General features: G+C 45.4%; 2 long non-coding RNA genes across 2 annotated transcripts; both read left to right on the plus strand.

The window, feature by feature from the left end:
- Positions 240-3,882, plus strand: LOC108633381. Its single transcript, XR_001917047.1, has 3 exons — positions 240-488; positions 2,653-2,877; positions 3,186-3,882. It is a non-coding gene; the product is annotated as an uncharacterized LOC108633381 (long non-coding RNA).
- LOC108633375 lies at positions 4,133-11,668 on the plus strand. Its single transcript, XR_001917043.1, has 3 exons — positions 4,133-4,385; positions 5,565-5,686; positions 9,012-11,668. It is a non-coding gene; the product is annotated as an uncharacterized LOC108633375 (long non-coding RNA).

The following is a 20,948-nucleotide window of genomic DNA, read 5'->3' on the forward strand; positions in this document are numbered from 1 at the left end:
TTAACAGAATTCAAAATATAAAAGAAGTCAACAGGGTGTAGGCAGAGGGGGAGATGAAAGGCCGACTCTGCTGGCATTCTGCTTCTAACCCCTGGCTGCTCTCTGCCCCCTCCACTCCAGAGGCAGCACGGAGGTCCGACGGCTGGCACGGTGCGGTGGGGCAGCTGGTGTTGTGAATCAGGCCGTCGCCAATCAGAGAACGGCTACTTCACAACACCAGGGTCACACCCCACCCCAGGCAGCGCTCCCAGCTCCAGCCCCCATGCCGCCTCCACCTCAGCCATCGGCCATCGCTGGGGCACCGCCAAGACCCCAGAACCACAGCAGGCGGCTTTCCGGCTGACGCCTCATGCTGTGCAGACACCACCGCAAACACAGGAGCCCAGAGGCGGTTTCTCCCCAGACGCAGACAGCTCCACTTCGAAATGAAAGGCACTCCTGGCAGCATTGGCTTCCTGCAGAGAAAATGGAGCCACCAGCTTCCCACGGTGAGGACGGAGTGATGACCTCAGGAAGGTTGCGCACCACTGACTGGCCCCGTTCTTCCTGGTGCTAAGAACGCAGCTATGAGCTGGCCGAGACTTTGATACAGGGTGGTGACTGCTCTGACCCAGGCAGAGTGGAGGGAAGGGAGGCCCTAGTGACAGGATGGTGGCTCTGGGGACAGTCCTGGAGGGAGAGGAGGGCCTTTTGTGGCCACACAGACCCAGGGGAGACATCTATTTCCTAGATGGTCCCGGTGCCCTCGAGAACACATGCCCGCCATCAGAACGTGTCCCCACGCAGGACAAACCTTGCGAGGGCCCTTCCAGGCCATCAGTGTGTTACACGCTCCCATCCTGGGTAATGTGATCAGTCAGCTGTGCTGACAGGCGGGCCTCCTTTCCCCAGGACCCCACAGCCAGAGACCTGGCGAGGAACTGGAGGAACTGACAGAGGTCTCCCGAGTTGGTGTGTGGTTATGTTTGATACCTAAGTGAAATCTTCCGTATGACACCTCTGTTTCTTAGAGCCAAGGGAGGAGTTTAAAGCAAAGTGCCTGGGTTGGCTAGCATGCTTTCTGAAGCACTAAGCAAAAAGGAGGATGTCCACCTCTCTGGTTTTCTATGGGACAGAGTGAGATCCAGGGCTGCTGCGATGAACCCAGGCTTCCGTCTGTCACCTCGGTTCTTGCTGCTGTCCGAAGGAAGCCAGAAGGAGGGATAAAAACACATCCGGTGCAGAACGAGGTTACACAGAGCCTGGGTTAATCAGCACGGCCCTTAAAGCTTCTATGAAGTTCTGTCCTTGACCCCAAACCGCTCAGGCATCTCTGAAGTTTGTACTGTGTTATGCTTGGGGACAGGCATCTTTAGCGTGAACAGCCCCAGTTTTTCCCAGAAAGGCCTTCCCCCACACCTTTTGCTTGAAGCATATGAACAGCACGTCTCTAAGAATACATCTACTAACCTCTTCTCCTACCACCAGTGTCCAAGTAGGCACCGTTCAGGGTGTGGTCCACGGTGGTGGCATCAGCACTTTGGGAAGGTGGCCCCCACCCCCACACACCTGCTGCATCACAGTCCTGGGGCCTGGAGCCCAGCCTTGGCTCAGGGACTGGGTGTTAACACAACCAACCCCTGTTGGTTGCCCCACATCCTCTCCTGCTTCCATTCCAACCTCATCTCTTCTGCTTGTTCCAGCCAGAATGGTCTTTTCCAAACACGTGCCTATATCGTGGGAACCCCTCCACTCCCTGCCTTAAAATTGCTCAGGGAGTTGGCCTCACCCTACCAGCCCTGGCCCCCCAAGTGGCGTGCCCCCCACCCCAAACACCTCTCCATTCGTGCCCTTCCTCCCTCCAGCACCCCTGCCCCAAGACCTCTTTCCAGACCCTCACACCCTCCAAGCTTCCTCCTGCCCCAGGGCGTTTGTGCAGCTCAGCCCTGTCTGAATGCCCCAGTATACTCCCCGATTGGCGACTACCTGTCCTCCAGATTTCAGCCAGCATTGACTCCCCAACCCGGAAGGCCAGGTAAGACAGCTGATGTTCAGAGCAAGCTGAATTCTGCCCCTGCAGAACACTCATCCCATTTTGTCATGATGCCTTTACGGGTGGGAATCTTTGCTGAATATAATCCTCCCTGCTGGCTGGATGCTTCCTGTGGGCAGGGACCCTCAGCTTCATTCACTGTTGTACCCTCAGCTGAGTTCTGTGTCTGGCATTGAGTAGTGACTCAATAATGAATTTGTTCACAGTCTGTGCTCTGAGTGTCCTTCAAGGTCAAATGGCTCTCTCTTGCTCATTGGAGCTTTGGGTCTTTGTTTCCTTCCGGTGACACTATAGTGACAGCAGCAAGCACTTAATAGAAGCCGGGGCATGCGCTGCCCTGAGCCCTGTGCATCGTCAGTTACCTCCAAGTGGCAGGTCGTGTAGCCACCTGTCAGGTACGAAGTGAGGCCACACCATCCCTACTGGTGGTAGCTGGCACCACCCTGACCTACTACTCTGCTGCTGAGAAGCCAAAGGGGGCAAAGCTGGAACCCGCCCTCACTGTTGGTGGGAATGTAAATTGGTGACGCCACTATGGAAAACAGTATGGAGGTTCCTCAGTAAATCTAAAAATAGAGTTTCCATATGATTCAGCAATCCCACTCCTGGCATCTATCTAGATGGAAAGATAACATGCACCCCAGTGTTCACGGAAGCACTGTTCACCAGAGCCAAGACATGGAAGCAGAGTAAATGGCCATCAGCAAGTGAAAAAGATGTGCTGCGTATATACAGTGGGATATCACTCAGCCAAGAGGGAAGCAACGCCATCTGCAGCAACATGGACGGCCCTGGAGGTGATCACACTAAGCGAAGGCAGAGACAGATGTCGTATGCTGGTACTGGTATGTAGAGTCTAATGGACACAAGCGAGCCTGTCTATGCGACAGACTCACAGAGAGAGCAGACTTGGGTTGCCAAGGGGGAGATGGGTGGGAGAGGCGGGAAGGAGTGGGAGTTTGGGGTTAGCAGACGCAAGCAAGTATATACAGAATGGATGAACAGCAAGGTCTTACTGTACAGCACAGGGAGCTCAACATCCCCGATATGGAAAAGAATATGAACAAGAATGTGTGTGTGTGTATTACTGAACCAGTCTGCTGTGCAGCAGAAATTAACGCAATATTGTAAATCACCTGTACTTTAAAAACAGGAGGACAAGGCTGGACATGAAGGTCCCCAGGGCTTGCTCCCAGGTACCCAGCAAAGCCCGCTCCATTCTCTCTGGTCTCTGAAACCTGGCACACCAGGCAAGTATTCTTCCTGTTTGTACGTTTCTAAAAGGTTAAATTCCAACCTTGTTGAAAGTACTTCATAATGAAACCTGATTAAAAACCTAATGAAATATAAAATAGGGTCAAGTCCAGAGAGAGAAAACTGTTTAAGAACCAGAGGAAGCTCTACTTAATTTTGTTGTTAAGCTGGTGAGTTCATTCGAGGTTTGCACAGTTACCTTCAGAGGTCAGTGCTTCTGGGAACAGCAGGGTTTAGGAAGGAAGTTTCCTGAGGAAGTATTTAATGTCAAATAGCGCCATGGTTCTCAAAGTGGGGTTTACCTTCAGAGGTCAGCAGCACCTGGGAACTTGTTAGACACACACATCCCCTCCACGTGCCCACAGCCCTGCTGAATCAGAAATCCTGAGGGGAGACCCTACAACCTATATGTTAATAAGCCCTCCAGGAGATTCCGAAGTGCCTCAAGTTTGAGAACCACTGAAATACGTAAAAGGGGGGAAAAAACCCTTTTGTTACCAAATGTAAAAAGGGCAAGGTTGTGGAATACCCACAGTCCATTCAGAGCAGTGTGAGAAGCATAGGGTATTTACTGTGAGAAATGGAATATTTCTTGACATATCAGTTAACAAGGATGTCACAGTCATCAACGATTCCAGCACCGCCCCCCCCCCACCCCGCCCACCGTGAGCTAGTGAGCCTGAGGAAACTCAGGATGTTAAAAATGTAGGATTCTGGCCCCAGATAGATGAGGTACATGTCAAAGGCATGCTTTCAGTGAGCCCAGACCCTTGCATCTTCCCATACATAGAAAAGTGCTTTCCTTAACCTGGGGTATCTGGTTTTCTTTAAATAACAATCAGCTTTTGGTGTTTTTTTGCATAACTTCTATATAACCTGGCTTTCCCCACCGCCCACCTCAGTTCAGCTCTCTCGGTGTTACTTGAGATGCTGTCTCCTGTGCTTAAAGTCCTAAAAATTTCCACCAAATAAAACATAACTCTCAACTTTTAGGTTGTGAATATTCTTAAGTCCACAGTTATGGTGACTGCTGAAGTGACCGGAGCAGATTCTTCTTCGCCTGAATTCAGCCAGGTTTATGTATGTACAGAATTTACAGGTACTTACTTAATTGGAAATTAAAGGAAATCTTGCCCTAAAAATGGGGGGGGGGGCTCTTTTATTACATACACAGTTAAATTAAGGTTAAAAAGCTGGCTTGATAAAAATATCTTTGCAAATTCTGACTTTAAACAAAGGCCTTCTAGTGGGGAACTTGCATTTCTTTGTGTCTTTTCTTCTACCTGATTGTCCAAGGACATTCTATGCATGTCAGAGTGTGTGTTTTGAAAACTTGCCCTCTGCTGTACTATTTTTGAAAGTAAACTCTCCAGGCTTCACTTACATCCTCCCCTATTCTTGTGGAGAAGTCTCCTGCAGGTTTGAATCACTATTAATATATATTTTATTAATGGCCAAATGATGGATCCTTTTAAAATGGGAGAAACTAACAAATTGGTGAATCTAGAGGGCTCCCATTATAAATAGCTGTTTTATTGGTACTTATGAAAGCAAACCAGAGGTGGGGAATATGTATTTAATGGTGAACCCAAGTACTTCAGTTTAAAACAAGAAAAACTGGTTTGGGAAGCTCCTTTAGTGGTTTTTGTTTCCCCCTCAATGAGTCTCACAGATGGCATTAGAATAATTAATGTTAATAGGAAAAACACATAAGGAAAGTCTGGATACTATTTCCAGCAAGGTAGAAAACTTTTAAAGGAATTATCTCAAGTGAATAAAGAAATCTTTAGATGGTTATTTAAAATGGGATGAATAGAATGGACATTAATGTGATTAAAACACAAGGTTTTTATATTACTACACTACCTAAGGTTAAATGGGCCAAAAAGTACCTCCTTCTGGTCCCCAACATTAAAAATCAAACAAATATATTTACCCTAGTTTTAAAATTTATATTTAAAGAGCTAGAAAATTTTTCACTGATGCCTGACCAGCAACTATTTGGGGCAGCAGTTGGGCAGAAGGGCCTGACTTCTGAGGCTCAGTCCCCTCTAGGGATCCCAGAGGCTTTGCTATAAAAACAGATACAATGGATAGGGAAAAAACAAAACAATTTCTTAAAACTCCTCCTGTAAGATCAAAACTTATTGATTAGATCCTAATGAAAACTAAAGTTAAAGGTATAAGTTGCCAGAATTGAGATGAAAGTATATAAAGCTGGTATATTTAAATGGGGTTTATATAAGATGGTTACATCTCTTTTGTGTAATTATTGTAGGGTAGGCATGTTTCCACTGGGAAATACTTCGTGTGTGTGATACTGTAAAACAAGGTATATAAAGCTGCGCCGCAGGAACTCAAAACTGAACGTACTAAAGGAAACCAACCTGAGCCATACAAGTGAGTAAAAACTGGAAACTACATGATACTAAAAATAGTGATTTCTGCTCTGGGTTTAATATGTAAACTCAGAAAAGAAGGTTTCTGCTAAATGCCTTATGAAAAGCTTTGAAGGCAAGATAAATGCTCAAGTTCTAAGACATAGAACTCAAATTTCAGTTTAGTTAGAAATCTTCTCACTGATACATAACATATAGTTGGACAAATCAATCTTTTAGTATTATTTAACTGACAGAGTTATTCTTTTAGGGAATTAAAAGCAACTGTCTTTCTCTTGCAAATCTCTACAAACCAGAATGTATTACTAAGTACAGGCCACAAAGACCTGAGTCTGAGCATAATTAGCTCAATCGGTTAAGACCTGAAACCAAGGGGAGAAAAAAATATGACAAGGTGGCAGCTTTAAAGTTCAAACCACTGGGAATGCTCCCTCAGCCAGACTTCATAAATAGTAAAGCTTTAGTCATCTGAGCAAGCAGTTCTAATGTATTCCAACTGTTCTTTATAAATTAGTAAGTTTATATTGTAATACCAGACTCATAATTTTTTTAAAGTGAATCTGTTGCAGAATGGGGGACCCCTTCTGAGGCCCAAAACTGGGCTCTTGTCTAACACTCGGAAATGAATTGTCCAAGGAGATGCGTGCTGACAAAGCAAGAGATTTTATTGGGGAAGGGCACCTGGGCGGAGAGCAGTAGGGTAAGGGAACCCAGGGTGGCTCGCAGTCTTGGGTTTTATGGTGATGGGATTAGTTTCTGGGTTGTCTTTAGCCAGTCATTCTGACTCAGAGCCCTTCCTGGTGGTGCACGGCTTGTTCAGCCAAGATGGATGCCAGAGAGGAGGATTCTGGGAGGTGGTCAGACATGTGGTGTCTCCTTTTGACCTTTCCCGAACTCTTCTGGTTGGTGGTGGCTTATCAGTTCCATGTTGCTTACCAGGCCCTCCTGTCGTAGAACAACTCATGCAGATGGTTACAGTGATGCCTGGCCAGGGTGGGCAGTTTCAGTCAGCGTGCTTCTCCTAACAAATCCATGAGATGTCTAGTTTTGCCTGTTTATGTCTGTGAACACATTATACATATGAGATATCCTACCTGTGGATAATATTATCAAAATTAAATTTTTAAAGAATGCTTACAAATTAAAGAAACTGGCTATAATGACCTTCAGGTTCACATGAACTAGGAAGTATTCAATGTTAAGTTGAAACCTGGTATTAAAATTTAGGTTTATTGATCTAGATAATATAGACATTTCTTTAGAGTCATCAATATTAAGTATAATAATGTGTTATACTTAGGTTTGAAAAGTGTTAGTTGCTCAGTTGTGTCTGTCTCTGTGATCCAGTGGATTGTAGTCTGCCAGGCTCCTCTGTCCATGGAATTGAATCCTCTAGGCAAGAATACTGGAGTGGGTTGCCATTCCCTTCTCCAAGGGATGTTCCTGACCCAGGGATCAAACCCACGTCTCCTATATTAGCAGGTGGTTTCTTTACCATCGGAGCCACCAGGAAGCCTAGGTTTAACAGACGTTAAATAAAACCCTATTCTATCTATTGCAAGGAAAATAACTTAATACTATGAGACTTGATGAGCTTTTGGGTAAACTCTTTAAAAATATTTTAGAAATGCCTACTTAAAACGATCTTTACAGATATTGGTAACTTACAGTACTAAAGCTGTGCTAATTCAAGTGATGGAAGTTTATTGACTAGCTAGCTAATTTCCAAAAAGAAATAAGCTACTGAGACAGAAGTTACTAAATAGAAAAACTAAAGGTATTTAGAACTGTTAATGAAAATATTTGGTGCTACCTGAAATGCTCTCTGTTAGAAAACAAATGTTTTTAGAAAGTATTACTGATATTTATGTTCACTAGTATACAAAATACTAATGTAAAAGTTCATATTGCTTACTTCTTAGCTTTTACTAGAAATTAGGGTTTTTAAGAGTTGAGGATTCTAGTTGTGGTTCATATACACAGAGGAATATTACTCAGCTATAAAAAAGAATGCATTTGAGTCAGTTCTAATGAGGTGGAAGGACCTAAAGCCTGCTCTTACACAGAGTGAAATAAATCAGACAAATATCAATATATTAACACCTATATATGGAAGCCGGAAAGGTGGTACTGATGAACCTATCTACAGGGCAGCAGTGGCGATGCAGACACAGAGAACAGACTTTGGGGCACAGTGGAGAGACAAGGTAGGACGATTTGAGAGAGCAGCATTGAAACATATACATGACCAAATGTAAAGTGGACAGCCAGTGTGAGTTTGCTATATGACACGGGAACTCAAGGCCAGGGCTCTGCGACAACTTCGAGGGTGGGAGGGGGAGGGGACATATGTATCCCTACGGCTGATACTGATGCATGGCAGAAACCATCACAATACTGTAATTTACCCTCCAATTATTTTGTTTTTCAAATAGCTATTGAAAAACTCTAATCACTGACACTTTACCGTGTAGACACCTTATGTGATATTTCTAGATGGAAGTTACTAATTTGAATTATTCTAGAAAAATAATGCCTGTAGGCATTTTTAGTTTATACTATGGTGATATATCCATTTTTAACTAGAATCCCACAGTGCCTAATAGTCATGAAGAAATTTATAGATTGTTTTTCAAAACAAAGTTGAGGATTCTAATTTAAACATGCAATTAAAACTGCTAGGAATACTATAGAAACATTTCAGTATTCAGTAGGAAATAGAATGTGTTTTCAGTAAAGAAAGTATGATGTATGGAATTATATTTTACTGAGGAAAAAGAATAAGTTGGTTGGTTTTATTTGAAAGAAAAAATATAAGGGACAGGCTGATATCAATACAAAACCTGAAGAAAGACTGTGGAAAAGAACCTGAGAGACAAGTTTCATACATGGTTAGGATTAAGATTAACTGAATTTTTAACTAAGTAAGTGGATCTTGTTAAGTAAACTAATGCAAGACTGGAATCTGACTTCTCTCTCTGTTGGAAGTGCTCCGCTTTGGTGACAGATGGTGCGAGTGTCTGTACCCTGCAGGAGTGATAAAAGATTCAGGGTCGATCCCCTGGAGGAGGGCGTGGCAACCCACTCCAGTATTCTTGCCTGGAGAATGATCCCATGGACAGAGGAGCCTGGCGGGCTACAGTCCATGGGGTCACAAAGAGTCAGACACAACTGAAGCAACTCTGTGTACACACACAAGTGATCCATATTTTTCTTGTTGTATAACTTTGATTAAATGAAAATATTGTTTAACAGTAACCTGTGATCCTGTTGCATTTTAAACCTCTTTGATATTTTTATCAAACTCTTAACTAAAGTTCTTTTAGCTTCCAGTTGACTCTCGGATACGTCAAAGGAACATCTCTGAAAGATCTTGGAGAGGAATATTAAACTAAATTTATTTGGTATGTTAAATTACTTAGGAAGTATTGTCAAGTAACTGAAGATGAACCTTAGGTTATAGTGCATGGATAAACGTCATTAATATATTCCAAAATTTATATGGAATCCCTACTCTCTGATATGTCCTGATATAATGTTATTAATCATAATTCTAGTTATTATCCTAAAATGTTATATCACAAAAATATCCAAGTTTCCTGCTAATTGCATTGTACTTAAATCTTTAACCATAGTATTTTAAGCTTTGTCCTTTATAGACAATAATTATTTTATACTGATGCTTTTACAAAATGAAGATTTTCAAGAAGACTCATGAAAATAACTTTTTAAACAAAAATTTCTGATAGCTTTAGATGCCACTGAACTGGGTAACAAGTGACAAAACTAATGGAATATCTGATTCCTTCATCCAGATGAACAGGAATTAATTACATAGGACTGAATGGTGAATAGAATTTATAACTATGACTTTTGTCAATGGTACTAGCTGTATTACTTGTATCTTTTTTATAATACCGTGTCTATTTTGTGAGATTGTCTTTTACAGTACCCAGTGTATAACCGGGCCTCCACCAAAATTGATGATGGCTAAACAGCTTGAGGAAATTGATCATATTTATGACTCTCATAAAATAACTGTAACAGTGTGATTCTAGGTGTGGGAATAGGCAGCAAGGAAGAACATTTCCTGGATGCTGATAAGACAGAGGGTCCAGAGAACCTTTCATCATCAACAGGGCCTAATCTGGAACTTTGCACCTGGAGTGGCATGCCAGGAGAAACTTCCGCCTGATCTGGGATGAGCCTCCCTGTGCCCAGGGATAATAATTGGTCATGAAATGTCTCCCGATATTGGTCAAATTCTGGTTCAAGAGAAGGATCTAAGAGAATATTTCCGGCCATATCAGTAAACAAGGATGTCACAGTCATCAGCGACTCCAGCCCTGCAACATGAGCCTGAGAAACTCAGGAAAGACAAGAAGACCTGCCATCTAGCAGCTGGCCTGCAGCCACTCCCTGTGGTGAGCCCTGGCCCCAGATAGGAGAGGTACACATCAAAGGAATGATTTCTGTGAGCCCCGAACTTCTTGCATCTTCCCATACAGAGCAAAGAGCTAAATTCCTGATCTCGAGATATCTGGTTTTCTTAAATTAACAAACATCTTGTTCTGACTACTTGCCCTTTGTTGAAAAATTCTATATAATATAGCTCCCCCTCATCGCCTCCTTGGAGCAGTTCTCTCAGGGTTACTTTAGATGCTGTCTCCTGGGCTTGAAATCCTAAAAATTCCCGCCAAATAAAACATAACTCTCAACTTTAAGGTTGTGAATATTTTTTTTAAGTCCACACTGTAGTTTAGTTTAATAATTTTTCTTAAACCTACTTTTTTGAATTTTTAAAGTAAATCTCCTGGTGTTCTACGCTGTGGAAACCTGACCCTTCCCTTCCTCACCTGAACAAACATCCCCAGAACATCCTTTTATCCCTCACAGCAGGGACACTGGAACGTAAAAGTTTCCACCCATTTAAAGGCTTAGATGTTCATTTCTTAGTGACTGAATTATTAACAGAGTACAAGGCACATTTTCAGGGCTTTAGATGCCTTTCATCAGAGCTCACAACAAGCCCATTTATGAAGAGGAACCACAGGCAAGGAGAGGTTAAGAAACCTTCCCCCAGACCCACACGCACACCTACCTTTGATTGGCCACCTCTGTAATGAAAACCTAGGAGCAGGAAAGTCAGCCATGCCAGCTCAGCACCCAGGGTCGGTCTGAGTAATCAGAAGCCCTTTAGGATTTGGCAGCTAACTTGGGGAAACTCTTGACTCTAAAACATAACACCATAAAGATGAACACTGGACAGTCATTTCATTTGAACTTGAAAAATTTTGTTATTTACCTTGAAGTGGGTTTCTTTTTTGATGGTGGAGGGAGGGGAGATTTTCGCTTGTAGTCATCACTAGACGTTTACTTAGGTCCCGCGGGTGGTGGTTTATGCATTCTTGTGTGAGCCACAGCCAAGGACATTCAGCCCTTTGTTGAAAATGATACTCCAGGGAAGTGGCTTTTCCTCACTATATACACATACATTAATAGTAATGTATTCACTGTGCTGCCACAAAGCAAGAATTCCCATGTTCATATCTTACCTACAGCAGTGAGGCTGCAGGGAAAACTGTATACACAGATGTTGCTGAAATTTTCGGAAGGGTTCAGGGCCTCACAAAGGTCAAGTGGAAGGTTTTCACCATAGTGATGGCTGATGGGTTTTTAAAGAGAAGAGAGGCAATAAACATTCATTCCCTCATTCGCTCTGTCCCCTAAACTCAAAGAACCTCACAGAGGCCAAAGAGAGTTTGAAATTGCTATCTTCATAACAGCATTGTTTACAAGTAGCAAGGACACGAAACAACCTAAATGTCCATCAAGAGAGGAATGGAGAAAGATGTGGTGCGCACAAGGGAAGATGACGCAGCCGTGACAAGGGACAAATGCCATTTGCAGCAACGTGGATGAACTGAAAGACAGATACATACTATCACTTACATGTGGAGTCTTTTTTTTTAAGGGATATACATGAACTTACAAAACAGAAGTAAAGTCATGGATATAGAAAACAAACTTACGGTTACCAGGGGGTAAGTGCAGGAGGGATGAACTGGGAGACTGGGACTGACGTATATACCAAGTGACGTCGCTCAGTCGTGTCCGACTCTTTGTGACCCCATGGACTGTAGCCTGCCATGCTCCTCGGAGATCCATGGGATTTTCCAGGCAAGAGTACTGGAGTGGGTTGCCATTTCCTTCTTCAGAGGATCTTCCCAACCCAGGGATTGAACCCGGGTCTCCTGCATTGTAGGCAGACGCTTTACCATCTGAGCCACAAGGGAAGTCCTGACATATACACACTACCATACAAAAAATAGGTAATAAGAACCTACTGTAGAGCACGGGGAACTCTACTCAATTCTCTGTAATGACCTATCTGGGAAAAGAATCTAAAGAGTGAATATATGTATAACCAATGTACTTTGCTGTACAGCAGAAACTAACATACATAAATCAACTATACTCCAATAAAGATTATTTTTTTTAAAAAGGCATAGCAGAAAAGAGTTTTGGTAGAAAAATGGATCAAAATAAGTAAGAAAGCCTAATTCTCTCCAGCTTCTGGTATACTGGGGCACTTTGGGGAACCAGGAGCATTGCTTCTGATTTCTAATGGGTAGCACAGAGTCCAGAAGCAAGGAGAGCTAAGGAAGGTGGAAGCTGGGAGCTGCTTCAGGTCTGGGATGCTCTGCCATCTTAGCAGAGCAGGTGGGCACCTCCTAGCAGCCCATCAGTCACTTCGCAGGTGAGTGAAATCGGGGTTGGGGTGGACACCGAGAGGAGCGAAGGGGCTGCTGTCACGGCTTCGGGGGGCACCTGTGGCTGTGGAAAGACCTCCACCTGGCCTTGTCTCATTGCAACTCCAGTTTCCAATTGACGAAGCAGAGGCCCAGACAGGTCAAGTAACCTGGCTTAGGCGACACAGCATGGAGCTCAGTTTCCAGAGCCACAGGCCTCTATGCTCCAGAACCAACACAGTGACCCCACTCCCCTGCTGCTATTGACTGCATCCTGGCCCTTGGACGGTGTCATCTCACTGAGGCTCGGAGCCTCTCTGGGAAGGGAAGCAGTGTCGTCCTCCCCATCTCTCAGGTGAGGAACCGGCTCAGAAAGGCTGAGACACTTGCTCAAGGCCTCACGGCTGGTGAGTGGGTGTCAGGCCCCCACATGTCTGCTGCCACCCCTGCTGAGGGGCTTCATCCTTCCTTCCTGGGCAGCGCCCCGCCCCACACACACCTGCTAGCAGCCTACCGCTATGTGACCGAGTGCCTTCAAGACTTCTTACCTGTCTTCTGCTTGAAACTCTGGAGCTCGGGCAGAGAAAGCACTGGAAATGAGGGGGAAAAGCCATGCCCTCCTGGAGTGAACCTCCAAGGCTGTTCCCTTGAGGCCTGACTTAAGTGGAGGAAGAGGGGTATGTGGGTGTGTGACTTTACAACTGAAATGCAATCCATTCACTTTTTTTTTTTTTTTTTTTACCATTTCTTTTTGTACAGTGCTTCCAGGAATGCCCCTCAGTGTTTAGAGCCACAGAACAAAACGGGAGGAAAAAAAAAACAAACACTGTTGCAGGATCAAATCACTCAAGAATCAGAAGGAGCACAGACACATGACAGACTGTGGAAGTCCCTTATCATCCTGCCCCTAGACACAACCACTTCTTTAGAAGTAATTTGAATATTTCCTTATGATTACAAAAGCCACACACATTAAAAGATGCAGCAAAATGAAAGACGCTTCACTGTCCAGCTTCCTTGGTGGGCACAGGGGCCGACACCACAGCCACTGGTGCAGCTCACTACCTGGAAGGTTGCCAGCCCCCACCCTTGACCCTCTTGCTGTCTGACTCCATAAACTGAAGAGGCAAAGGCTGACCTGCAGTCCTTTTGAAACACCAGTCAGGTCACAGGGCTCTGGCCTCCACCGCCCGTGGCCACGTGGGCTCCACCCCTCGTCTGCTGTTGCAGACTGTCTCCCCCTAAGGCCTGCACATGCCTTCCCCTCGGGTGTCACCACGCCCCTCCTCCCCCAAGTGACAGCCCCCTGACCGTCCAGTGGGCCGCATGCTGCCGCCTGCAGCGCACCTCTCCCGCCCATCTCCAGACCGTGCCCTGCCTTGTCATCGCACACAGCACAGATCACCTTTAGACTCTTATGTGATTTACCTGTGATCTGATCTTCCTCCAGATCCAAGGGCTGGCATAACTGACTCCTGTGATCACTGATGTATCCAACAGCACTTGGCATACAGTCAGGGTCAATACATGTTTGTTGAAAGAGAGACCATGGACCCTATCTTTGTAAACAGACCCTTCTCAGCCCAGCTTCGCCAGCCCTTCCTGCATGTGTATGGTTCTGGGGCGGGTAGCCTCCTCTAAGGTGTGTTCACATCACTCAAGTTCTGGGAAGCTGAAAGCTCAGATATGGACAGGAAAGCCCACAGGTGAGGGCTCTTGTCCCAGAGAAGAAGGCCTTCCCTGGGGCACTGTGACCAGAGGCCCTGAGAAACAAGCCCAGGCATTTGGGAGGCATTCGTCCTCGTGGAGCTGAAGGACACACAAAACAGCTTCTAGGCCGCCTTCCCTGAGCTTTGGACTGGGTCAGGATGCTCGTTACTCACAAGGCACGCTGTACTTCAAAACAATTCAGCAAAGAATTAACTATGACTTTGCCATATCCTGTTTCTCCATTAGACAATAAGCTTCAGAAACCCAGGACTTGGCACATAGTAGGTATTTTGAGGGACAGCTGACGCACTTGCCCATGCAGTGCCCTGCTTTGCTCTGGCTGGGGGACATTCTTCCTGCATTTCTGATCCTTCAGGAGACATTCAATGCCCCTCTCCTCCCAGAGTCACCAAACAAATTGAGACACTAATGCCAAACAGAAAGTGTCTTGGGGAAGACACCCCTTTATCCATGGAATCAGTGTGGTGTGCTAGGAGTGACTTAGGACCTAAAGGAAAGACCTAAACTTTGTTACTTGCAGCTAACAGCATTCATAACCTGCCTAACCAGAACTGTTATATCAGAATTACCACCCTTAACACGAAGCCTGAAGGTGAATCCAGGAGGATGAAATAATTCAACGATGCCATCAAAAGCCCAGGCTATAGGAGCCCCTCTGCTTTATCACCCTTATCACTTCACGGTCACAAGAGGGCTGCTGCTGTTCAAGGCATTACCTCCAGCTTCTGGGAAGAGGAAAAAAGTAGAAGAGCCAATACTATCCCCTTCCTTTCATCAAGAGACATACTCTCTCTAGAAACCTCCACCATCACCCAGAAGACTTCTACTTACATCTCAAAGGCCAGAATATCAGCTGGCCCCCCTACCCACCCTAGAAAGATGAGAATTCAGATAAAGAGTGGGAAAGCTGAGACAGCAAGGGGGGAGTGAGTCAGTAATAGCTATAGAGTTAGCCAGCCAGAAGTATCTGTCAAAACTATGTAAATTATTTTAATAGAACTGTTTCTGTGGGTTTTCTTATAATAAAAGCAATGAAGATATATTACTTTAGAAAATAAAGATTTCAAAACATCTCTCCAATCCCATCATACGGAAGTAATCACTGTGTATTCCATTATTGTTAACCTTTGTTATTATCCTTTCAGATCTTTATTTTAATGAATGAAATCATACTCTGTGTTGCTCTGTAATTACCCTTTTCATTGGATATGATGAAAAATCTTACCAAATCATTAAATGATCTTTGCAGATTCATGTCTGTGTGTTCCATTGGCTAGACTACCACTGTTCATTTGATCCCTTGGCGTTGGGCATTTTGACATTTATAAAAATAGAATTAGAAACCAACACTAAGGTCTCCCCTTGTAGCTAAGATGCAGCCCAGTTGGTCTGCTTCTAAGAACATGTCACAAGAAATCATCTTGGATATGTAGTTTCTTTGAAGCATTTGAAATACTACCAAATTGCCTTCCCAGATGGATTATTCCAATGTATTATCCCTCGAGCAGATACAAGTGCCCACATATCTCCCCACAAATTATCAACAACACTGAAAAAAAAAAAAAAAGACGAGAGAAACATGAATGACAGCCTAACCCTGCCCACTCAGTTCCCAGATGAGGAGATAGAGGGAAGAAGCTCCTGCACAAGCTCACCCAGCCCAGCCAGCCTGGGAACCGCGGCCTTGACGCTGCGGGCCAGGCCCCTTGGCACTGCACCCTGCCACCTCCTGGAGCATCCATCAGGGAAAGAGAAGCACCAGATGCAGGAGAATCTGGGGAGCCACAGACAGGTGCCAGAGGTCCCCAAGGAGAGAGGACCAAGGCCAGGAGACCTCAGAGGCATGATGGATGCCCTGCAGGCTGTGGGCATGAGCAGTCCTCGGGCTGGGGTCAGCGTGGGCACAGATCTGCTCCTGACTCAGCACTGACTGCCACTCAAGCTGTGGGGCCCTCAGCTGTCCCCTTTCCTGTCTCTGGGGCCAGTACAATGAGGCAAGATGGCTGAGACCCAGGTCCACTTGCCAGCTACTTGTGCCTGATATGAATTGGACTGTGTCCCCCTAAAATTCGCATGTTAATGCCCTGTGGTGTGTGGTCGTCTCTCAGTCATGTCTGACTCTTTGTGACTCCATGGACTGTAGCCCACCAGGCTCCTCTGTCCATGGGATTTCCCAGGCAAGAATACTGGAGTGGGCTGCCATTTCCTTCTCCAGGGGATCTTCCCAACCCAGGGATTGAAACCAGGTCTCCCGCATTTTGGGCAGACTCTTTACCGTTTGAGCCACCAGGGAAGCCCTGTTAATGCCCTGATGCCTTAGAATGTGATGGTATTTGGAGATAGGCCCTTCAGGGAGGTAATGAACCTTAAATGAGGTTATAAAGGTGGGGCCCTAATCAGATAGGACCAGTGCCCTTAAAGAAGAAGAGAGGGACCTCCCTGGTGGCCTAGTTGTTAAGACTCCACACACGCTTCCACTGCAGAGGCTCTGCGTTCCATTCTTGGTCGGGGAATTAAGGTCCCCTAAGAAAGGTGGCACGGCCAAAAAAAAAGAGGAGGAAGACGCATGCAGAAGGCAGGCACACACGAGGTAGGGCCACGTGAGGATACGACAAGGAGGCAGCTGCCTGCAAGCCAAGGAACATGGCCTCAGAAAAAAAACAAACTGGCCATCACTTTGGTCCTGGACTTCCAGCCTCCAAAACCATTAAAAAAAAAAAAAAGCAATTTCTATTGTTTAAGACACCCAGTCATATTTTGACAGCAGTGTGATGTGACGACTTCAGATGTCCCAGTAAATGTGAGGATCACCGCTTCTCCTGCATCCTGAGCTGCAAGACAGATACCCCCAAACTGGAGGCAGGTTCTTTCCACAACCCTTGGGTACTCAGTGCGGGAGCTGGTGTGGACTCCCACCCAGTACCTGGGCTTCCTCGGGCTCCCTGGGGCTGTGACAGACGGCTACCTGCAGGCTGACCACATCCTTTCTGAAGCTCTGGACCTGAGGCTCTACCTGCTACCCTGGCGTCACCGGGCCCCTGTGCAGGCCACCGGCTCCAGGAAGTGTAGGGGGAAGCCAGTGCCACCGTGAGGACTGAGAGTCAAACCTGTCCCCGTGTGGGGACCTGAGTGGGAAGGAAGTCCAAAAGGGAGGGAGTATATGTATGTGTATGGCTGACCCTTTGCTCTATGGTAGAAACCAACACAACATTGGAAAGCAACTATACTACAATAAAAGTTAATTTTAAAAAATTGTCCAAACATTCTGCACAGCTCCTCAAGAGTCCTCCCCTCAATGCCTGTTTCCTGTGATTCCCCTCTCTATTAAACTACTCTTCTCAGCATCTGCCTAAGGCACATGGGGAAGAGAGCCGTGTTTTGAACCCAAGACAGACCCATGTGTGCACAGCCCTCCCTCAGGATCCAGCGGCCACAGGGGATTGACTCCAGGACCCCCCACCCCTGCCAGATACCAAAATCCAAGGATGCTCAAGTCCCATATATAAAATCATATCAGCATATAATCTAGGCATATCCTCCCATCTCCTTTAAATCAGATTACTTATTATACCGAATCAATGTAAATGCTATGTAAATAGTTGTAAATACAATGTAAATGGTATGTAAAGAGTTGCCAGGGTGGACAGCAAATGCCAATTTTGCTTTTTTGGAACTTTCTGCAATTCTTTCCCCCCAAATATTTTTGATAGGATGCAGAACCGGCAGATACAGAGGGCCGGCTGTACCTACACCACTCTGAGAGGAAACAGCCTTTGGGTGCAATGAGCAGGCACTGCGGCTGCAAAGCTCACGTCCCTCAGGGGATGATGGCAGCTGGAGCCAGCGGCACAACAGAGAAGCAGGAGTGTTCAAGCCAGATAGAGACAGGTTCAAATCCCAGTTCTGCCAGTCACTAGCAGGGCAGCCTCAGGTAAACAACTTGCTAGGCTAGGGGAACCACTGCCTAAACATCTGCCCTGGCCAGGCCCAATAGTCATGATGTGCGTAAGTTACCTTACAACAGGAAGTCCCGGCAAGGAATGAGGAACTAAAGAATTACCACCTACCACAAGAATTCAGGAAAGGTCAAAAGGAGAGAGACCACAAACCGTGTGTCCTGCCATCCTCCCAGAACCTTCCTTGCTGGAATCCATCCTCAGCAGAGTGATGTGTGCACCACCAGGAAAGACTCTGAGTAGTAATGATTGACCAGAGACAATGAGGAAACTGATCCTATTTCCATTAAACCTGAGACTATGAGCCACGTGACAGAGCAGTTCTCCTGGGTTTCCTTCTCCTGCTGCTCTTCTCCCACACCCACCCAAGTGTCCCTTCCCAAAAAGTCTCTTCCTTTGTCGTCACGTGTGTCCCCTTGGATAATTCTTTTCTGAGCGTGAGACAAGAGTTCAACCTCGGGCCCTGGAATGAGTTCCCTTTTTGCAACATCTCCATCAGCTGCGGGAGTGGAAATGACACCGACTTCCCAAGATCAGCAGGGAACCTGAGAACGGCGAATGGAGAAAGTGCCTGACTCGTGTGTGCTCGGCAGAAGGCGGCCGCCCTTTCTTCCCTATACAGCCACGGAGCTGTGAGGCTGTGAGCTCCCTTCAAGAAACAACCTGCCATTCAACTGCCAGGAGTGCAGTGAGCTGACAACCTCCAGACAAGGAGCCCTCAGATGTACCCCAGTCTCGGAACAAAGGCCATGCCCTTCGCAGCCACTTCCTGCCAATGCAGAACTCCTCGGAGGGGAAGTCTTTGCTCAGGAGTGCCCCAGTGACCTGGCTGAGATATCATCAGACCTGCTTGGCAGCTGGAGGTTCTTCCTGCCCAACCCTCTCCCCCAATCCCTGCCCTCAAAACAATCCTCTTTTACTCCTGTTTCCCTCTCAGTTGAGTCCTCTGTGAAAATGAGACTAAGATAATCTTTCCATTCTACTCTTACTCCTGATTAGATCTCCTGCACCAAATAACAGAAAGGTTTTCACATCTGAGAGCATCTAGGATATTAATCCCACTGGGATCCCTCCAAGGGAATTAGAATCTGTCAGGTCTCTTCCCTTGGCAAGCATAGACAGATTCTTGTTAATTCCATAGGAAAAGGAACAAGAATTTATCGAAATGCTATGGATCATAGAAAAAGCAAGGGAATTCCAAAAAAAAAAAATCTACTTTTGCTTCATGGTGCTAAACTCTTTGACTGTATGGATCACAACAAATTGTGGAAAATTCTTAAAGAGATGATAATTCCAGACCAGTTTACCTGCCTCCTGAGAAACCAGTTTGCAGGTCAAGAAGCAACAGTTAGAACTGGACATGGAACAATGGACTGGTTCCAAATTGGGAAGAGTACATCAAAGCTGTATAGTGTCACCTTGCATATTTAATTTCTGTGCACAGTACATCATGCAAAATGCCAGGCTGAATGAATCACAAGCTGGAATCAAGATTTCCAGGAGAAACATCAAAAACCTCAGATATGCAGATGAAACTACCCTAATGGCAGAAAGCAAAGAATAACTAAAGAGCCTGTTCATGATAGTGAAAGAGGAGAGTGAAAAAACTGACTTAAAACTCAACATTCAGAAACTAAAATCATAACATCCGGTCCCATCATTTCATTGCAGATAGATGGAGAAAAAGTGGAACTTTATTTTATTGACAGAGTTTACTTTTTTGGGCTCCAAAAAAGTCACTGTGGATGGTGACTGCAGCCATGAAATTAAAAGACACTTGCTCCTTGGAAGAAAAGTGTGCAAACCTAGACAACATATTAGAAAGCAAAGATATCACTTTGCCAGCAAAGCTACCCCATGGACTGGGGTTTTTCCAGTAGTCATGTATGGATGTGAGAGTTGGACCATAAAGAAGGCTGAACATCGAAGACCTGATGCTTTCAAACTGTGGCATCGGATAAGACTCTGAGGAGTACCTTAAGACAGCAAGATCAAACCAGTAGATCCTAAAGAAAATGGACCCTAAATATTCATTGGAAAGACTGATGCTGAAAGTTGAAGTTCCAATACTGTGGCCACCTGATGCAAAAAGTTGACTCATTAGAAAAGACCCTGATGCTGGGAAAGATTGAGGGCAGGAGAAGGGGATGACAGAGGATGAGATGGTTGGATGGCATCACCAACTCAACAGACATGAGTTTAAGCAAACTCCGGGAGATAGCGAAGGACAGGGAAGCCTGGCGTGTCACAGTCCATGGGGTTGCAAAGAATCGAACATGGCTTATCAACTGAACAACAATGGGATACCCAGAGAATTTTAGTGCCCCAAGATCTCATAGTCTCCTGGAATTAGAAAACTCTGTTTTCTTCAAGACACTACTGTTAACATCAATAAACTCCAGTCAAATTTTGTCCTTGTTACATCCCACTCAGGAGTCAGATTCCAAGGAGAAGGTATCTAATTGGTCCAGGAGGTGGTGGGGCAACTTCCAGAAGCAACTTGTCTTCCACTGATGGAGAGACCCACTGACTCTGCATCCAAAGCAAGACCAAGGTGCCTGTCATTTGAAGGTGAATGGATCTGCCAGATGGTTGTTAGTTTCAATGGAACCTAACAAGAAGGCAAAATGCCTGCCTTGTCCCAATTCATGCCAAGAGCTCAAAGCAATGCACCTCCAATGCATTTCTACCTGTTTGCTCTTGGCTAAAGCACCATCCATTACTCCCCTCAGTGTTTGAGTTTCTTAGGTTCAATATCATTGTATCTAATCTTAACATTTGTTAACTCCCTGAAGGATCAGATATGGGAGTCAAGAAGGATGTA

This window comes from Capra hircus, chromosome 22 (genome assembly GCF_001704415.2).
Source record: "Capra hircus breed San Clemente chromosome 22, ASM170441v1, whole genome shotgun sequence".
NCBI lineage: Eukaryota > Metazoa > Chordata > Mammalia > Artiodactyla > Bovidae > Capra > Capra hircus.